This window comes from Panthera onca, chromosome B4 (assembly GCF_046562875.1).
Source record: "Panthera onca isolate mPanOnc1 chromosome B4, mPanOnc1 haplotype 2, whole genome shotgun sequence".
Classification (NCBI taxonomy): Eukaryota; Metazoa; Chordata; class Mammalia; order Carnivora; family Felidae; genus Panthera; species Panthera onca.
Window position 1 is genome coordinate 13,025,992 of NC_138345.1, and position 20,263 is coordinate 13,046,254.

The 20,263-nt window shown below is 42.0% G+C and overlaps 1 protein-coding gene across 2 annotated transcripts in view; it reads right to left on the reverse strand.

Moving 5' to 3' along the window:
* Window positions 1–20,263, reverse strand: part of FRMD4A (FERM domain containing 4A) — a 608,405-nt gene that overhangs the window by 533,257 nt on the left and 54,885 nt on the right. The gene's annotated exons all lie outside the window — the stretch shown is intronic.

Genomic DNA, 20,263 nt, shown 5'->3' on the forward strand with positions numbered 1-20,263 from the left:
CAGTTTGAGTTTGTCCACTGTTTCCTCAAAATGAGATTCAAGTTACACCGTCTGGCAAGAATATTCCATAAGTGATCCTGAGATGTCAGGGCATGATATCAGGCGGACCTACTGTTGACCAGTGCCATTTCTGGCAATGTTAGCTTTGATCATTGGTTAATACGATGCCTGCCAGGTAACTCTAATGTTACTATTTTACTGTTTGTAACAAAAAGTACAGTCTGAGACTACATGAATATCCCTTCATTACTCAAACTTTGATCCACGATGCTAAAACCAATGAATACTATCCTGGTTGGCAGATGGCGTTTTTCTAATTCCTTAACTTATTTTACATTTATTAGTTAACATCCTACTATAAGGAAAACCCATTCCCTGCTTCCTCACTTACTTGTTTATTCCTTTATTTATATCTGTGTTGACTCATGGGTTCTTACCTTATTAATCTTTCACTATCCATAATTTTTATTAAAACCAAATATAAATCTGAAGAGCTCTAAGTCAAATAGAGTCCTTTGACAACACTTATGGGCCAGGAAAAGATATGCTCATCTCTAAAAGACACAGGTAGGGGCGCCTGGGTGGCTTGGTCGGTTAAGCGTCCGACTTCGGCTCAGGTCATGATCTCGCGGTCCGTGAGTTCGAGCCCCGCGTCGGGCTCTGTGCTGACAGCTCAGAGCCTGGAGCCTGTTTCAGATTCTGTGTCTCCCTCTCTCTCTGCCCCTCCCCTGTTCATGCTCTGTCTCTCTCTGTCTCAAAAATAAATAAACGTTAAAAAAAAAATTAAAAAAAAAAAAAGACACAGGTATGTTTTCTCTTATTAGAGCAGAGATTCAGCTCATGTTAAAATTTTTTCATTGTCTTTGCCTATGCTCTGGTCAACGTTATTACTACTGAAGACTGAGAAACTGGGTTGGCATTGTTATTAATCATTCCTGCAAAACATGAAAGCAAGGAACATTCAAGATAAATAGTGGGCATCTCTTCTAAGAACTTAAGAAACCAGGTTCAACCCCAATATTTTTTCAGCAATTAGGCAAAGAATCTCAACGCAACTTTACCTTCTCATATAGATTTTTGTACAAGTATAATCAACATTGAGAATGGACTGAATTTATAGGGTGCAAAATGGGAAAGTAATTTTTTAAACTACCACCTTTAAAAAATTCTAATTTCTCTTTCCCAGCCCTGAACAGATCTGAAGCTTTGCGCATTCTTTCTGGTGTCCGAAGAACCTCATTAAGCACTTGAATCTCTCATTCAATTTAACGCTTCTTTCATAGGGTGCCTGGGTGGCTCAGTCTGTTAAGCATCTGACTCTTGATTTTGGCTTAGGTCATGATCTCATGGTTGTGAGACAAGCCCCAAGTTGGGGTCGAGCTATACCCTGCAGAGCCTGCTTAAGATTCTCTCTGTCCCTCTCCCTTTGCTCCTTCTCAAATCACACACTCACGCACACACTCTCTCTCTGCCTCTTAAAAAATAAAAGCTTCTTCCCAGCTCAGAATAAACACACGAACATCCCTGACCTGCAGGAGGTGAGAGAGAATGGTGGTCTTTTCCTTATCACTCTGCTCATTGTTCCCTCCACCCACACAGGACCAAGGATGGGATGGGAGGTAGGGTGGGGAGCTGGATTAAGTAAGCCAAATCTTACTCGACTGGTAATGTAATTTAGCTATGTGTCCTCAGTGGGGCAGCTCTTTGTTTTTCTCCCTCTCTCACCAGATGCTTCTGTGGGTCCATTTGAGAGGGCCCATTTCAGGCACCTCCAGCTTACAGTTTCCCTTCTCAGGTAATGCAATTTCTCATTAACCCCTCATGATGAGGCTCCTCTGTTGACTTCTGTAGCACACAATGACTCAAGAAAAGATTCAGTGTTTCTGCCCCTAAGTGCTGGTGAAACCACTTTCCACCAGTCAGCCCTTCTTTGAGCTCTAATCATAATTTCACCATTAGACCTTCTTCCAGGAACATCCATGCAACAACATGGTACCTTTCTGCTACCTTGACTCCAGGGAACCAAAGTCAATTTCTTCCAGAAACTCATCATACACGACCTGGGGTGGACCTACAGGTGTTTCCAGTTCAGAATGCATTTAATGAGGATGATATGTCAGCTTCTTCTCCCAGAAGATAACCCCACCCTCTACAAATGACTCTTTGGAAGTGCCCTTCACTTGGTCTGGGGTGGAAGAAGGACATCCCTCTCAGGAGGGAAAACACTGGACAACCTGACAACTCTCTTCAAAGAAATGCTGACTCCTTTACCATCTGAATCCTGCTTTCTCATATACAGGCTTGAAGTGGGATCTGGCTAGGGTAGAAGGACCAGTTTCAGGCCCTTGTTTTCCTGTAAATATCATCAAAGGGGCCAAAAGGAAAACAAAACAAAACAAACAAACAAACAAACAAACAAAAAACAGAGTTTAAATTCTGGATGCCAAAAGGGGATAAACGTAATTTTTAAGATTACAGAATACAAGTAGTTTTAGTAAGCACCTTTTTTTAGGATATGAGGGCTCTTGTCACCTTATTTGTCTGATACATGCTATAAAATAAATGCTTTGTGAACTGTATTTTTCCACAGTGCCAAATACATTTTATAAGAATGGTAGAGCCTAAGTTTCAAGGAGGAAGGGCAGGTGGGTGAGGAAGGGCTTGTACAAATGTTTAAGAAACTTTCCTTTTTCTATGAAGGCCTCTTGATGGAGGATCCCAATCTATAGAACACTAGTTTCCAAAGACTCACTTCATTTGCCTCCAAACTTCTTAACTTTCTATTAAGAATGGCAGCTGGGGGCACCTGGGTGGCTCAGTGGGTTGAGCGTCCGACTTCGGCTCAGGTCATGATCTCACGGTTTGTGGGTTTGAGCCCCACGTTGGGGTCTGTGCTGACAGCTCAGGGCCTGCATCCTGCTTCGGATTCTGTGTCTCCCTCTCTCTCTGCCCCTCCCCCACTCACGCTCTGTCTCTCTCTCTCTCTCTCTCTCTCTCTCTGAAAAATAAATAACATTAAACAATTTTTAAAAAATGGCATCTGGTTTGGAGCCCAAGAAGCAAGCTTCCCTGGCTTTCCACTGAGAAACCTATGTATAGGAAAAGAAAAAAAGAGCTTACGACCATTTCAAAATTAGAAGTGGCCATAGATTTGGTGCTAAAATCTAGGAAATATTTCCATTATCTGCAGAGAGTATGAAAATGTTAGCCAACGAACCAAGCCGTCCTCCTAAAGTTGGGAGGACGACTCTTCCTGCTTCTCCCATTGTCTGCTTCCTCTATTTATAATTCTGAGATAAGCTGAAAGCTGAGCAGTCTTCTCTATTGCCTAATTGCTACTTCCTAAAGTAGGCATAATTGTGCTTGTACCAGATCTCTTCCACATGACTGGCCAGAGCAATCCTCAGCAAAACAAATCAGGCATCGAAACTGGTATTGGGACACTGCATCAAAGTAGGATGTTCAAAAGGAGATGCAGGTGAGGACACAAGAGCCCAGGTAGTATTGCTTACAGGAAGTTGTACATTTCAATGCACCACCATGTTGAAAATTTCAGGGAGCAAAGCAGCAAAGGCAGGAGACAATCAGACTAGCAGAATAACACTCCCCCGACAATAGGAATCTAGTTATGAGCGGAAGACACAAACCTGTCCTCAAATTGCAGATCTGAAAAGGAGCTCAGTCCAGCCATCAGAAAACAATCATCGAAGGAGCCAAAAGGGAAAAATAAAAAAAACAAACCTACAGGGTTTAAATTCTGGATGCCAAAAGGGGATAAAAGTAATTTTTTAAATTACCGAATTAATACAAGTAGTTTTCGTAAGCAACCATATTGAATATAAATTTACCAAAAGTATTTATGTGCCTATATATCAGCAGAAACTGGTTAGGAAAATAAAACAAGAAAAATAAAGGCTCTGCAAATAATAAGAAGCAGTAAGTGGAAAATATCTAGGAATGATGCTAATAAGAACATGTACTAGAAACCCACATGAGGAAAACTATAAAGCTTTAATGAAAGATAGCAAAGACTTAGGTAAAAGAAGGCATATTTCTCCATGAGATGACCAAAATTGAAAAAGTGACAGTTTGCCTCAAAATTATGTTTTGGTACAATGCTAGGCCACTAGAAACTGCAATGGACTTCAAACTTTTTGAACAAATTATTTTGAAGTTTATCATGAAGAATAAGCAGGAAAAATTAAAGCAATGAGAGACCTTCCTTAATAATCACTAAAGCAAATTGTAACATTACGATTAGCCTAGCCCAAATCTCAAAAAAAGTAATAGAGCAAAGTGGCCCCATATATATGTTTACAAAAACTTAGAGGAAGTATCAAAGAGGGTATGAGATGAATTATCTCACAAGTGGAAAATGGCTATTTTTAAGTATATGTGATCATATATATGCATTTACATGACATTATGTATGTATCTTTAGAATTTAAAACACAAAATAAATACTAAGAGGGGAAGGAAGGAAACTGGTTATGGGGGGGGGGGGTGTGGAAACTTACAGTGCAATCAACTACCATATTTGAAAATTTACTCCAGATTTTAAGGTTCAATGATTTAACAAACTGGAATAAAACAGAGGTTAATGTTTAAACTGATCTCAAGATGAGCAAGGGTTTTAAAGTATAGTGCAATCACAAAAACGGTCAATGGATTTTCAGCAAAAATACCAAAGTAATTTGGTACTGAGTTAAAGTCAAGTCTAGCAAAAACCTCAGAAAGTAACCTTATTTGGAAATAGGGCCTTTGAAGACACAATTAGTTATGTTAAGATGAGTTCGTATAGAATAAGGTGGCTCCTCCAATATGACTGGTGTCCTTATAAGAAGAGAAAACACACATACACACACACACACACACACACACACACACACACACAGGAAAGACAGCCATGTGAATATGGATAAAGAAATTGACCACCACAAGCCAAGGAACTCTAAGGGTTTCCAGCAACCAGAAGAGGCCAGGAAGAGGAATGAAGGATCCACCCCTGGAGTCTCCAGAGAGAGCATAGCACTGTCAACACCTTGATTTTGAACTTCTAACTTCTAGAACCATAAGGAAAAAATGTGTTGTTTTAAGCCACCGTTTTGTGGTAATTTGTTAATGGCAGCCTTAGGGCCCTAATATGTTGGTAAAAAAGAAATCTTTTTCAGTGGGTAAAAGGAAACCATTTCAACAAATGGTACCAGAAATACTGGATATCCAAGTGGAAAAAGAAATAAAACTTGACCCTTACTTTAAACTATATATGAAAATTAACTCAAAATCCACTTAACAAAGATGAAAATAGTAGTCACCATGGGTTTGTAAAAGGTTTCTAAAGTAGGACACAAAAAGCACAGATCGTTAAAAAAGAAGTCAATCAATTTGATTTCACCAAAATTTAAAAGTTATACTCTTCAAAAAACATGTTACAAAATAAAAAGCAAGCCACAGGCTGGAGAGAAAATATTTGCAAAACACATATGACAAAGAGATTTTATCTAAAATACATAAGGACTCTCAAAATTCAATAATAGAACAAACAAAAAAATCCACAAATAATCGTAACTGACATTTCACCAAGGAAGAGAAAAGAACGGCAACAAACACATGAAAAGGTGTTCAGTATCCTTACTTACTAGGAAAAGTCAAATTAAATCCCAATGAAATATCACCACACATCCACTAGAATTGCTAAAATTTAAAAGGTTGCCCATACCAAGTGCTGCTGGTGGTAAGGAACAACCGGAACCCTCCTACATTGCTGATGGCAATGTAAAATGTTGCAATCACTTTGGAAAAGCTTGGCAGTTTCTTAAAAAGTTACACCTACACCCAGCATGTGACCCAGTCATTCTGTACCAAGGTATTTACTTAAGAGAAATGAAAGCATACGTTCACACAAAGACTTGAACAGAAGTGTTCCCAGCAGCTTTTGTAGATATTTGTAATACAGGTAATACATGAAACAACCCACAGGTCCATCCATGGGTGAAAAAACAAGTAAACTGTGGTATAACTGATCATACAGTGAAATACTACTCAGCAATAAAAGGAGATGAAATATTGATACATGCAACAGCATAGATGAATTTCAAATAATTATGTTGAGCCCAAGAAGCTGTATGAAAAAAGACATATTGTATGAATCCATTTATAGAAAATTCTAGACAGTGTAAATGGAGATGTAGTGATAGAGAGAAGAGCAGATGTTACTGGGGACAGGGAGAGGGAATTGAGAGAGGAAATGTGAGGGGCACAAGGAAACTGCTAGGAATGATGGATATGTCCATGATCTTGACTGTGGTGATGTATACGTTAAATATGTGCAGCTTACTGTACATTCATTTTACTTCAGTAACCCTTTGGAAAAGAACAGAACCATAAAAAAAAGTAAAAGGCAAAGAATAAGGTGGAATGTTTTCAATAACAGTGATATATAATTGTTAATGTACCAAATGTATAAAGCGGCCTTACAAATAAATAAGAACAGATAAATGAATTAAAAAGTCAAAAGTGTAAACAAACCATTCACAACTGAAAAATATATAATTTTTTGATAATTAATAATAATGTTTAAAACAATAATTTACCTGCCAATTCTCATTTATAAAATGGCATTTTTTTAATTTAAAGATTAATGCTGGTATTGATAAACTAAGATAAGCATTCATATTCCAGCAATCAATGGAAATATAATTGGAAAAACTTTTCAGAGAAGCCATTTGCCAATATCATTAAAATCTTCATATCTCTGGGTGTTGCAACCTGAAGTCATTTTAATTTTTTCCTTTATAATTTCCTCTGTTTACATTTTTAACAGAAACCACAATTTTTTTTAATCAGAGAAAATATTCACAAGATGGAAAATATGTGAATTAACTTCATTGCGCGAATGCACATGCACAAAGGGTAGATTGTACCTTCCTTTTGAAGCGGTTAAGACCAGCTACTGACTCCCTATTGACTGCTTATTTCCCATGGTCATTGTCACCAGGGGATCACTGTCACCACGGGATCCCTCTTTCACATGGCTCATAAAATGGACACCACAATGACAACCATGGTGCCCCAGCCCCATGGCTCCAGCTTATTCCTTCCTATATGCATCAACCTCTTTGCAGTCTTAAATCTCTGAGGAAATTAATACTAGCTTCTCAAGAAAAAATTAATCTCTAAGGATCTTTATGTCCATGGATGGGGGGAAAAAAAAAGCAGCCATGCTTTTTCCTCTTGGCAGCTAAGCCAGACTTAAAGGGCAGATTGTCACTGACATCACGCAGAAAGAGGAACATAGGGGACTGAATGAAGGGGGTCTAAGATGTAGCAGACCTCAGCAGATCACGGAAGGCCCTAAATTCCAGCCTGCCATGATCCAACTTCCAACTACTGCTCTCTCTCCTTTCTATACTATGTGGACTCCCACTTGCTTTCAGAGCAATCCAAGTGTTGAATGGAGATCTATGTATCTTTGAGTAAACTAATAAAGGAGTTTAAGTCCCCACAAAGCAGACCATCTAGCAGAAGGAGACTGTCCAGTCTGCAAATACTGACACCAAACAGTGACTGTGTCAAGGGGTCAAGCTGCAGAACAGCTGCAACAACATAGACAAGGCATGAAATGTACTCTTGGGCTCACGGTTCACACGCTGATCCAATCAGAGGATTATCGGTTGTCCTAAATACTCATTAAATCATAAGTAAGGAGGGTTTTCTTTCATGGCCTGACATCTTAATGACCGTGTTGAATCATTTTTTTAAGATTAGAACACTAAAGCCAGAATGATTACCATTCAAGGCGCAGGCTGGTCTTAACCGCTTCAAATTGGCCACCCCAGGCTACCTCCAATCAATTGGTGGAACCGATGAAAACATTCGCAGCAATGCTCACAAACTTCCCCTTTGTTCTTGAGAGACATACACAGCAATAGTGAAACGTGGATTTTGTCAAAGCAAACTCGTTTCTGGACCATAAAAATACATTACAATTTTTTTTTTTTAAATGAGTATGGGTGAAAACCTAGACATCTCCCCAAGTAACAAAGAAAATCAGTCAGAATGTTGGATTCCAAGTAGAGCTGTAGGATAAAGTTTGGTTCTGCCATTAAGTTTTCAGGGCATCTCGTTCATCTCTCTATGCCTCAGTTTTCACACTGGTAAAAGAAGTGTGTTGAAGTAGATGACCTCTAAAAGCATTATGCTTAACCATCTGCTGAGAATCCTCATACAAGATGGCAGCTCGTCAGTAGAAACCTGGCACTGAAAGACTAGAGCTTAGTCTTGAGCCATAAAAGTGGTCCATGGTCTCTTTGTTCTAGATAGTGTCCACAGCCTTTCCTTCCTTAGGGCAATGCGCCTTATGACCCAGCCTTGGAAGTAGAGGCTACACAGAATCATGATTTAAGGGGGCATAAAACATATTGGTTAAATACTTGGAAACATTATCCTAATTACCTTTGCTCATAAGCTTGTTTATGGATTCCTTACATGTGACAGGCTAAATGCATATTTAGTGAGTGACTTAATGAATGAACATATGAAACGAGAATTCTGTGGACCACCTTTTAGCTAACTTTATTGCTCTTGCCTATGTGGGCATCAGCAGAAAACAAACGAGAGAACAGATATTGAAAAGTGAACAACAGATCTTTAGTAAGCCTTACTAATAGATATGTAGTAACTACCAGTGAGCATTACCAGACCATTCTTAAAAGAACATAGTGATACATATGGAACAAGTGACAGAGTCTTTAAAGCTAACATATAAGAGATATTCGCACAATCCTGGGATAAAGACCCCTGCCATTTGAATCAACTGTTTATGTTTCATGACACTGGCCCCTATTAACAGATAGTTTTGATAGCTAGCTGGGGCTCCAAATGTGTAACCAACTCCTCCAACAGAACCCAACCCAGTAAATGTTTATGTCAATTTGAGATACAGGGAAAGATTCATTTTGGAACCAAAAAGCGAAAAAGGATTTTTGGTAAAGGAGGGCCAGAGTTTGATGAAGGTAGCATGACATCTGTTGCCCATCAGTGTGTGTCCTAGTGAGGAGCTAGGATCCGGAAGGAGATTGCTGGTTTGAATTCTTACCGCATCATCTGTTAGTTGGGTAACCATGGGAAAGTGATGCTGTCTGGGCTTCAGCTTCATCATATGTAAAACAGGTGCTAATAATCCAACCTTATAGGGTTACTGCACAGATTAAATGATATCAAGTTGCCAGGCACTTAAAATTGCCTGATGTAGGGGAACCTGGGTGGCTCAGTCAGTTAAGTGTCCGACTTAAGCTCAGGGCATGATCTCATAGTTTGTGAGTTCAAGCCCCACGTCGGGCTCTGTGCTGACATCTCAGAGCCTGGAGCCTGCTTCGGATTCTGTGTCTCCCTCTCTATCTGTGTCCCTCCCCTGCTTGTGCTCTGTCTCAAAAGTAAATGGATAAACATTAAAAAAAATTTTTTTAAGTGCCTGGTGTAGGGTAAGAGCTCAGTAAATGGGGGCTGTTACAATGGCCAGCCTCTTGGATTGAGTCTGAACCCATATGGTCAGGAAAAAGAGAGATAGAGGTTTTCAGCAGAGACTTAATGAGAGTCTGGGTGAGGGGTTGAGCCAGAAACAGACCCAAGTAGTCAAGAAAAACTTCATAAAATGCTAGGTATAGCAAGCCCAGAAGATAAATGGTTTCTGTGCAGGAGGCATCCATCGTCTCCAGATCTGCAGAGAAACTGACCATGCTACAGCACCTTGAAAAGTGGAAGCCTGGGAGGCATCCAGAAATCATAGTCTTAGTATTATTAATAATAGCATGCAGTTTCTGAGCACTTGTTGCCTGTCAGGACTGATGTAAGTTATGTGGACTGACTTATTTTAGCATGGAGACTCACTTTCCCTTGAGGGGCAGGGGCAGGGATGAGGCTGCTCCAAGCAGCTCTGAGGTCAGCAGCCTTGGGCACGTGGGAGCAGGGAGGGACTGATAGGTTTGTAAGATCATGGGAGACGCTTCCCTGGAGAAACTCCCAGCCTGTCTTAGAGGCATGATCAAGGGAAGCTAACTCCAGGTGCAAAGCTGGTAGAAACCCGTGCCTTCATACTGTGGGTATCAAAAAGGGGTGACTGGTACACACTAATCTGAGGCGGGTATATGCCCCGCTATCTGCATCGCTCACCCCAACTGTCAAAAAGCATGGATTTATCTTGATGGCTAAGGCACCAACACACAGGCCACACTCAGTTTCTCTAAGGGAACTGAGACCATGTCATAACCACATGAAGTCGTCACCTATATTTGATTCCTGACCCCACCTCTGCATTTCTGTTTGGAGTGTGGTTCTTAATTACTTTTGTTTACTTAACAAATACGTGTGTCTGTGTAGCACCGACTGTGTGTCACGTGATTTGAAATGTTTTAGAAATGTCGACTTGTTTAATCTTTACAAACAATCGCAGGGGGTGCTACTGTTCCAATGCCCTTTTTATAGACTGGAAAAGTGAGGTAAAGAAGTTAAGTAGATACAGGGTAAGAGACAGAGCAAGGGTTCAAACCCAGAGAGTCTGACTTCCAAGTCCACATCCTTAGCCCCTGCCTCCATGGACTTCCCCATCTCAGGGGATGGAGAGGAGGTATTTCTTTGTAAATATTATTCTCCATCTAGCAGCTCCAGATTTGGTAGAAGAATAAAAAGAAACAAAACAGGCTGGAAGCTCGAAGGGAACAGACATCCCCAAGGCACCACGAAGTGCCTGTCTGACATTTCAGTCACTTAAGAGCAAATCCTTTTCTGGTGATTACGTATCCCCCAGTCACTGGCCTGGAGAGTGATTAGACAATGCTATGGTAGGTGCCCAGAGTGGATTTTGCTGCAAAGTTGACTGTCACACTGCGTCCCTCTTCTCTCCCCATCCAGGTAGTCCTGAACTGAAAAAAAAATGACCTCCTGGGCAAGGGATGCTCACCTCTTCCCTTTCGAGGGCTCAAATTGAAGCTGCCAACTTCCATCATTGAAACAGCTGTCAGAGAAGCAGCCTCCTGCCAGCTGCCTTTTCTAGATGGTTTCCCTTCCAAGGAGCATGCCATCGCAATGCCACCCTGTGCAGTGAGGGGAGGCCTGATCTCTCGTCCCAGCTCCGCTGACCATTGGGTGTGTGGCCTTGGGTAAATCATTTAACGCCTCTGCACATTAGTCCCTCCCATCTCTAACCTGAGGGAAAGAGCCAGGAAGGAGCTTTGTTCCCAACATCCATGTAGTTACTAAGGAACTTTTAAAACTCAGTTTGCTGGGTTCTTTTTGCCCACTTGTATCCAAAGCAAAGTAACTGAAAGGCTCCAATCCAGCTGGGGAAAGGCAGCCCCTCGCACTCTTCCCCTCGTCACCTTCATTCCCCCCTCAACCTGCCGTTCCCACTCTACTTCTCTCTCTCTCTGGCCACCTCTTTCTATCGTTCCTCAGCATACTTCCTCTATCTCCCCACACTTCCAAAACTTCAAGAGTAGTCTTTGATTCCTACGTGGAAAGACTTTGGGGGAAAATCTACCTTTATACGGCAGAGCCACAAAACACATGTCATATCTTAGTCCGTGGCTTTCTCCAAACTTCACTATGAAAAGGTAGGCTGGGAAATTGCTTTCTGCTCCCTACCTACTGTGCTGATCTCTTCTCCTGGCCCCCACCACTAAGCAACCCTGGGCAAATTGTGTCATTCTTCAAGTTCTGGTTCTGTAAAATGGGATTAAAATAATACCTACTGTATTCAATCGTTGTGTTAAAATTTCAGTGCCCGGCACAGCGTAAGTTCTCAATAATTATTATGTATAAATATTAGTAATGATATTTAGTATAATGAGGCTTATCCAGAAGGCTCTGGAAGGCCAGTATGTAGGGGGCTGTCGGCAGGGCCAGACAGGCACAAAGGGGCGGGAGCAGAGTGCTTTTCCTCAGAGAGCTAAAGTGCCCTCACCTCGTTCTGCTCAGACCCTCGCCAGAGCTCAGGATTTAAAACTACACAAAAGGCTCCTGGGTGGTGAGCAGCAGAGAGAATTTGGAACGAGCCTTTCTCTTTCTTTGAGGGGTTGAGAGACAAACGGTAATGCTCCAGTGACAGGGAAAAAATTACAGACAGAACGTCACAAACCCAGGGGTGGTCGTGAGGGGCCACAGACCACTGTGTTATTTAATAAGGATCTCAGGTGTGCTAATAAGCACTGTGGTGAGGAAGCCCCTACCCTAAAGAACATTTTCCTTCACTAGTTAATTAAACAAGTCGGCATACTGAATAGCTTTCCAATTCATCAGGAAAACCAGAGGGCGAGCCATAGAAGAAGGAAGTTGCAAATCCAGTCCACGCTGTGCTCATTCTGTCAGTCAGAGCCAGCGAGAGGGGTAAATAAATCAGCACAGTGTTCCTCTGGCCTGGAGCCCCGTCTCACCCTTGCTCAGAAAGTTCCTTGCAGGACAAATGGCCTGGAGGGGACCGTGTGCTCATTTCTAATGGCAGTGTTAAAGGACAGAGAGCCATAAAGTTTGGGCCGACTTGATCTGAGAAAGCAGAACAATGATACCACTCTTAGGAGTTGGCTTGACAGCCCCACGGCCCAGCTTGGTTCCCCCACCCCAACTCTGGCCCCATCTGAGCAAAGCTGCTCCTTGGCAGATTTAAGGCCCCTGCACAAAAACAGAGCACACGGCCTTGACCTTAGCCAGTTCGGGAGGAGGTGAGGGCAGGCCGCATAAATCACTCATGAAGCCACTGGACAGGCTGGCTAAGAATCACCCAACATCTCCACCTTCTTCCTTTGTTTCACAAACAAACAAAAAATTAAATAAGTGGATCCATTCCACGTGCTTTGGAACCTCAAAATATCTAGGTTGTTCACTGCAAATCTCCCTTACCCTTCACCAGAACGTCATCCCTGCCCTCAATGGTTTCTGAGTCTCCTGAATCTGTTCTTGTACCACACGCCATCTGCCCACTGCCCTGGAGGAGGCTGCTGGGTCCGACGTGAAAGCACCAATGTCAATGGTAGGACCTTTGGATGCCAGAGGCGGCTGAGTTCCTATGTTGTGTGTAGGCAGGATGGGGATAATGTTCAAGGAGGCCCGTAGAGTCATCAGCAGATCTATATGACACTTAATGTCCACCGTGACTCACGCCTACCCTTGAAAAGGGCTACAGACTGAGCCTTTTGGTCCCCACAAAACTCACAGCTTGAGACCTAACCCCCAAAGTGATGGTATTAGGAGGTGTGGCCTTTGGGGAGCTGCTTAAGAAATGAAGGTGGATGGCGCCTTCATGAATGGGACCAGCGCCTTTATAAAAGAGACCCAAGACAGCTCCCTCACCACTTCTGCCACGTAAGGACACGTGAGAAGACGTCGTCTATGAATCTAGAAGACCTTTCTTTGCCAGACAAACCTGTCAGTGTCTTGATGTTGGGCCTCCCGGCCTCCTGAACTGTGCGAAATAAATGTGTTGTTTATAAGCCACCCGCTCTATGGTACTTCGTTATACAGCAGCCTGTACGGACTGAGACAATAAGCAAATCTCAAATCTAATTAAGACACTCCAGCAGCAAGGTCGGCTGTCAGGAAAGACAACCCAGAGGAGGTACACGGAGGTGGACCGGAGCCGGGGAAAAAGCAGGCAGCAGACGTCAACAGGAAGAAACCGGTCAAAACAGCGCCAAGCTCTTCTCTCCTGAGTGAGCATCATGCTAGCCACAAAGAGCTGCTGCATTAATTACAGGTCTCCTTGCTAAAGATTCACTCCCGGAATATCTACGGAAACTAATGAGCACAATCACAGCACCTCTCAGGAACTTTTCACCTGCCAAGCACTTTACAAGATGAGCTCATTAATCCACATCGCCCTCCTGTGAAGCTGGTAATTATTATTATGCCCAGTTCAGAGATGGGGTAACTGAGCAGAGAGGAAGCTACTGCCTGGAGCCCCTGGGCACAGCGCAGTCGTTCCTGTTATGCACAGCAGAGCACAGGTCTTCGAGCTGCATTGTCCCTGTCTTTCCTTTCAGCCCAGCCTCTCACCGACAGGAGGCTCCCTGAATCGGGGTGGAAAACACATGAGCTGGATCTTCGTATCATGCAATTACTGATCAATTCCCCGTAAAACCGTCATTACCAGGGAGAAAAAAGTTACTCTCTTATAGCTGACATATTGCTAGACTCTTGCAAATGACCGATGCACATTCAAAACAACGAATTCTTAATCGAATCAGCAGATGAATGCTTCTATATTTCAAACATTACAGCAACACTGCACTCAGTGCTAACTTAGTTTTAAAAAAATAACGTGGACGCCCCTTCCATTTTGGTGTGACATTACTTAACCTGAATATAGGCAATTCCTATAAAATTGAAATACCTGTTGCTCCGTATTTCCCCCACCTCCAACTTCTGCATCCTCTAAATTTCATTGGCACAAAGAAAGAACTAACCCCTTAATACTGTAATCCACCAACATTATCCTGAGTCCTGGAAAAGAAAGGAGCCTTTTGCCCATGAATGGCTCTGAACTTACTCTGTAGCCGATTCTTCTGGGAGAAAACGGGCGTTCTGCCCCCTGGTTCCCAGAGCATAGCAGGCATCCCTTAGTGGGTAGGAAAACTTAAAGTGGTAGGAAACCTCTGATGAACCACTGTGCAACTTCCCAGGGTGTCCATTCTTGTCAAGGATTCGGAGGTGGAAGCTAAGTAAATTACCTGGTAAGTAATTTAAAATATTGATTTTCTAATAAAATAAGCAAGGCCATATAATGGAGTACACTCAAACACAAGACCTTAAACAAATATCAAGCTCGTGGCCCACCTTCAGCTGGCTCAGTGCCTTGAGACGCTTGGGAGATACAGTGGTAGGGGTGCCCTGTGGGTCTAAGGACCACATCGCATCTATGTCCAACTGTGAGGAGATCTGAGCCAGCACTAGAGGGAATCTTGGGAAGGCTCAGGGTTAGAGTTAGAGGCCCATTGATCAAAGGCGCCACTTAGTGTAGACATCACTGCCCGTGGCCTCAACCATGGATGTCAAGGCTCTGGGTAGTAGAGATAAGTTGGATATACGTCAGGAAGAAAACAGGAGGGAGGCCACCTAGATACATCTTGGGGGGCCGGGGGTGGTGCTCCTGATGCCAGGCCTTCCGTAATCCAGTGTGATGGTGCTTCTGAAAGCATGTGGCTAGGAATCCAGATTCTGGGCAGGTGGGTCTGGGTTCCAGTCCCCCCTCCATCACCTCTTAACCACTTAACATCCCCAGCCTTTCAGTTTCTTCATCCCTATGACATTTCATGGGCTGGTGGTGAGGAGTAAATGACATACTCCACACAAAATGTTCGGTGCGCCTGATCCCTAATATTCCTAAAATAACCATAAACCATTATGATTTCTAAACTTTAAAGTGAGCTAAAAATTATAACAAGATATATTAATCTTCATTGTTACTTTCCTTTAAAAAGATTTCTCGTTCAGTGTCCTTAGTTTAAGGTTATGCCTGACTGATCAGATGATATTTCATCCTTAGGTGTAGCTGTAGGACCACAGTAATCTTTTTTTTAAAGTTTCCAAGGTCAAACTTTTGTTAACTATAAGGTTCTGGGGGGGTTTGGATTTATGCTATATTCAGAAAAACCCATCACTTATTACATTGAAAAATTTTTAAATAAATCATACAAATTTTGGAACAAGGACCCAAATATGTGAAAAGGAGAAGCCAGAAAGAATAAATATGAATATAAATTTTTTTGAACACTCAGTGCAGTCTAGGGGTACAAAAGCAAAGCTGATTATCTGATAGTGATTTCTGATAATCCCTGAGTGCCCATTAGCAAGACACTAAGGATTTGGTGACCGTTCTAAGTGATGGGATATGGCTATGGAATTCTAAGAAGCAGGCTTATTTCACATCTACCTATCAAAACCCCAAAACAGTCCCCACCAGATAGATTGTGAATGTGACTTTACATGTGTGTGCCAGAGCAGCCAAGAAGAAAAAGAGAATCATTCATCATAAATCCCACCTGAAGCTGCCCCCCCCCCCCCGCACCCTCTACCCATGTTGAGGCAAAGTCGTCTCTAACGGCCCCAAAGCCATTATAATGACAGTTTGTTGAGTTGACCTATGTCTATTTCTCCTATTATCTCAACAGAAGTTATTCATTCACCCCCCAAGAAAGGTGAACCATGATGAATAACAGACCTTATAACATACAGTAATTGAATGAATGATCAAGATGTCAATGGGAAGACAGCCGCAGTTTGTGGGAGGGAGACATGGACGGGAGGTTATGATATGCTCTGAAAATACAGAAGAACCCAAGTGTGTCTGGACATCTCACCCCATGTCTACTGCAACAAAAGTCTTAAGACTTGCAAGCAAAGAAGATAAACTTCAGATGGCCGATAAAAATACCGCTGGGTCACTGGAACCAGGGACTTGAATTAGCTGCAGGCTTTGAGCAGGGTTCTTGGCACTATTGACATTGGAGGTTGATTCTTTGCACTAAAGGGGCAGCTCTGCATTATTGCATTTTTAGCAGCATCCTTGTCTCCTGGGAGGATGTCAGCAGCAACTCCCCCCGCGTTGTGACAAGCAAAAGTCTCTCCAGACATTGCCAAATGTCCTCTGTTGGGGTCAGGGGGGTGGGATCGGTAGGGGACAAAATAGCCCCAAATGGAAAACCACTGCTTATCATGTCCCAAAAGTAGTTTCTCTTGAAGTCAGATAGACTGGGGAGGGGCCTTAAGAGAATTAATAATATTTTCTGGTACAATGCCATTGGACTACTGAATGAAACGATCCCATTTTGGCTTCATCTGAAGCGAAGAACTCCGTGTGTGTGTGTGTGTGTGTGTGTGTGTGCGTGCGCACACGCGTTTAAGGCTATGTTCCTCAAAAGATTAACGACATAAATAGAATACATTCACACAAGAGAAAAAATGGGGAAGGAAAAAAATCATTTCTGTACTTGAAGGTACACATTAGTTGAACTGCCTTTATTTTCTTTCTTATCGTGAAGAGACTCCAAGAAATATAATTGCAAATATTGTCAAAAGCTAATTACACTATTATAAATTATATCCTTTTACTACTCTCTGGGGAACACTAAGAATTTTAGGGTGAATAGATGTGTATAAATGTTCATGTTGTAGCCAATATACAATTTATATCATCTGGCTAGTATTAAATATAATGAATTCCCACACTGTGCCATGGAAGTAATCAAGAACGGAACTACTTCTCCTTTGGAATTCCTAAGAAGCTTTTAAGTTTTAGTGTTGCTAGCACTGTGCATTGACAAAACAAGTTTTATTTGAGACCCTCGATGCCTGGGGCAGGCAGATAGATGTAGTGAACAGAGTCAGAACAAAAGCACACAGAGAAGACATAATTGGCTAGAATTCTACAAAGCAAGTCTACGGCTGAAGAGAGAAAGAGAGGTTAAAAAAGGTAAGAAGTCAAGACCTTAAGATTTTTTAAATTATTATTTTATGTAACACATGTCTCTTCCACACAAATGGAGCTCTGTGTGCACTGTGGTTCTCGTGAATATGTTTGGAGGTTCAAAAGAAGGAAGAGAAGAAGGAAAAACACAGCTCAAAGTTATATCTTCATATATTGTCTCATTTCATCCCTATAATATCCCTGGGAAGTGTATGTTATTGGCCCATTTTCAAGATGAGGAAAACAGAGGCTCAGTAAGTAACTTGTCCAATGTCAAGTGACAAAACAAAGATGCCATAGCCCAAGCTCAGCTCCTTCGAGTTTTAAGGTCCTCCTCTTCCTCATAAGCCGCTTAAAGTAACCTCTCTGGGGGCGCCTGGGTGGCTCAGTCGGTTAAGCGGCCGACTTCGGCTCAGGTCACGATCTCACAGTTCATGAGTTTGAGCCCCGCGTCGGGGTCTGTGCTGACAGCTCAGAGGCTGGAGCCTGTTTCAGATTCTGTGTCTCCCTCTCTCTGACCCTCCCCCGTTCATGTTCTGTCTCTCTCTGTCTCAAAAATAAATAAACGTTAAAAAAAAACTTTAAAGTAACCTCTCTGGCCAAAATATCTCTTTTCATTTTGGGAATGGACTACTCTCTCCATTTTCTTTCAATGTCTGGCAATTCCACCAATGAGGAGTTTATTTAAGTTAACAAATAACCTCTTTTAAAACTCCAAATAATTTAGGTTCAATGTTTATAAATCATGTATGCGTTGGCATAAATAAATAGGAGCCGATGAACACATTTTTAGAATTTACATTTAATCCTGGCTCGTCAGCTTATTAGCTGTGTATCTTGGCGAATGTCACTTGGCCTCATGGAGATTCAAATGCTTCATGACATAATAGTCATTTGTGGCCTAGCCTAGACACCTAATCACTACATTGGATCATTTTATACTAAATAATGCCTTCTGGATTCTAAAAAACAGATTTACAAATGTTAGAATGCAACCTCACATGAAGTAGAGGATCCTTGTGTTTGTGTGTGTTTTAAGTATCCAACTCATATCTAGCCATTCATCAGTGGCATAATGTCCGGGTTTCGTAATTTGTACAATGATACCTACTCCACCTACGTTATCACGATTCTGAAAGGAACATCAAATGGGATAGCACGTGTCAAAGTGCTTCAGAAAATGATCAGAAAGGTGCCATTTTTACCATTGTTGTTGCTTAAATGTGCTTGTGTGTTTTCAGCTAAAAACAGAAAAAATAATTACTGTGTTACCTATGTGTTTTGATTTGTTTGGCTTTGTGCTTTAAGTCTAAAATATAACTATCAATTTATGGCATAGCAGGAAATTAAGAAAACATGACACTTGTCAATCAAAACGGCACGCAGCAAAGGGCAGTTGCTCGCGACGTTATAGGTCACCTGTACTGCCCACAATACCACACACAACAGATCACTGAACATGATTTCTTTTTGCAGAAGTCTTCATCTAATCAGCGGACACCTTTGGACTCTCTTCATCCATAATGCTTCAGCCCTAGATCCATTTATTTTCTGCAAATAGGCCTAAAACATTGCAAATGTAATATACTGTAAGACTCCCTCGATTCATTTACTTTTTCATTCATCTTCATAAAAAAAAATACAGCGATGAAATTGCTATAGTTCTTCATGCGCTACCTACCTGCCAACGGCTTCAACAAACTAGTGAAGATTAACTAATATTTGGAGAAAACCACTTAAAGTCTGAAATACTTGATGCATTATGGAATCTACACGACATCCCTATGGAAATGCAAAGCTTGGTGGCTCTTCATTTGCAATTCATGTGCAGGCACAAGATAGAGGAAATTTCTGCCCAAGCTAAGCCAACAGCCAACAAAAGCCAGTCAGCATTTCCTGTGATGTCAAACCACCCAGGGAGCCAAGGCTAATTTTTTAGTTTCTACACAGTGTGTGCTTATCCTCAGTTTATAAAAGTTCCAAACGAAATAGCAATTGCCTTTAAAAATAGCCCCATCCTTGAAGCAACCGTGAGGTAATAGTTGTCCACTAAGCGTGTCCCTTGCGAGAAAGGGACAAGTAGTAACAAAACTAAGGTTTGAGTAAAAGAATTAGGGAGCAAGAGAGGGGAAATGTCAAATAAACTCCTTTCTCTTTGTGTTTAGATGGTTATATGCTGAGCTGTGAAGTCAAGCTACGATGGCTCTGTGGATGCCATTAGTGGGGCCAGGCCGAGGCAGGGTGATGGCTCTTCGTGAAGGACCGAAGAATGGGTGGGCAGTGTCACTAACGCCACATTAATTGTAAGCTCACCAAAGAACACGTTTGAAGCAGCCAACCGCACCATAGTTCGGTGGGACTAGAGACTGGCTGCTTTATGAGATTTAAAGTCTTTCATGGTTGGGACACCTGGGTGGCTCAGTCGGTTAAGCAGCTGACTTTGGCTCAGGTCATGATCTCACAGTTCATGGGTTCAAGCCCCGCATCGGGCTTTGTGCTGACAGCTCAGAGCCTGGAGCCTGCTTCCGATTCTGTGTCTCCCTCGCTCTCTGCCCCTCCCTCTCTCTCTCTCAAAAAAATGAACATTAAAAAAATTATTTTAAATAAAGTCTTCCACAGTTTTATTACTTTCCTACTGCTGCTGTAATAAATTATTACAGACTTAGTAACTTCAAAAGCCCAAGTTTATTACCTTATGTTTCCATAGATCAGAAGTCTGACATGGGTCTCAAGGGGCTAAAATCAAGCTGTTGGCAGGGCCGTGTTCCTTTTTGGGGGCTCTAGGTGAGAATCTGTTTCCTTGATTTTTCC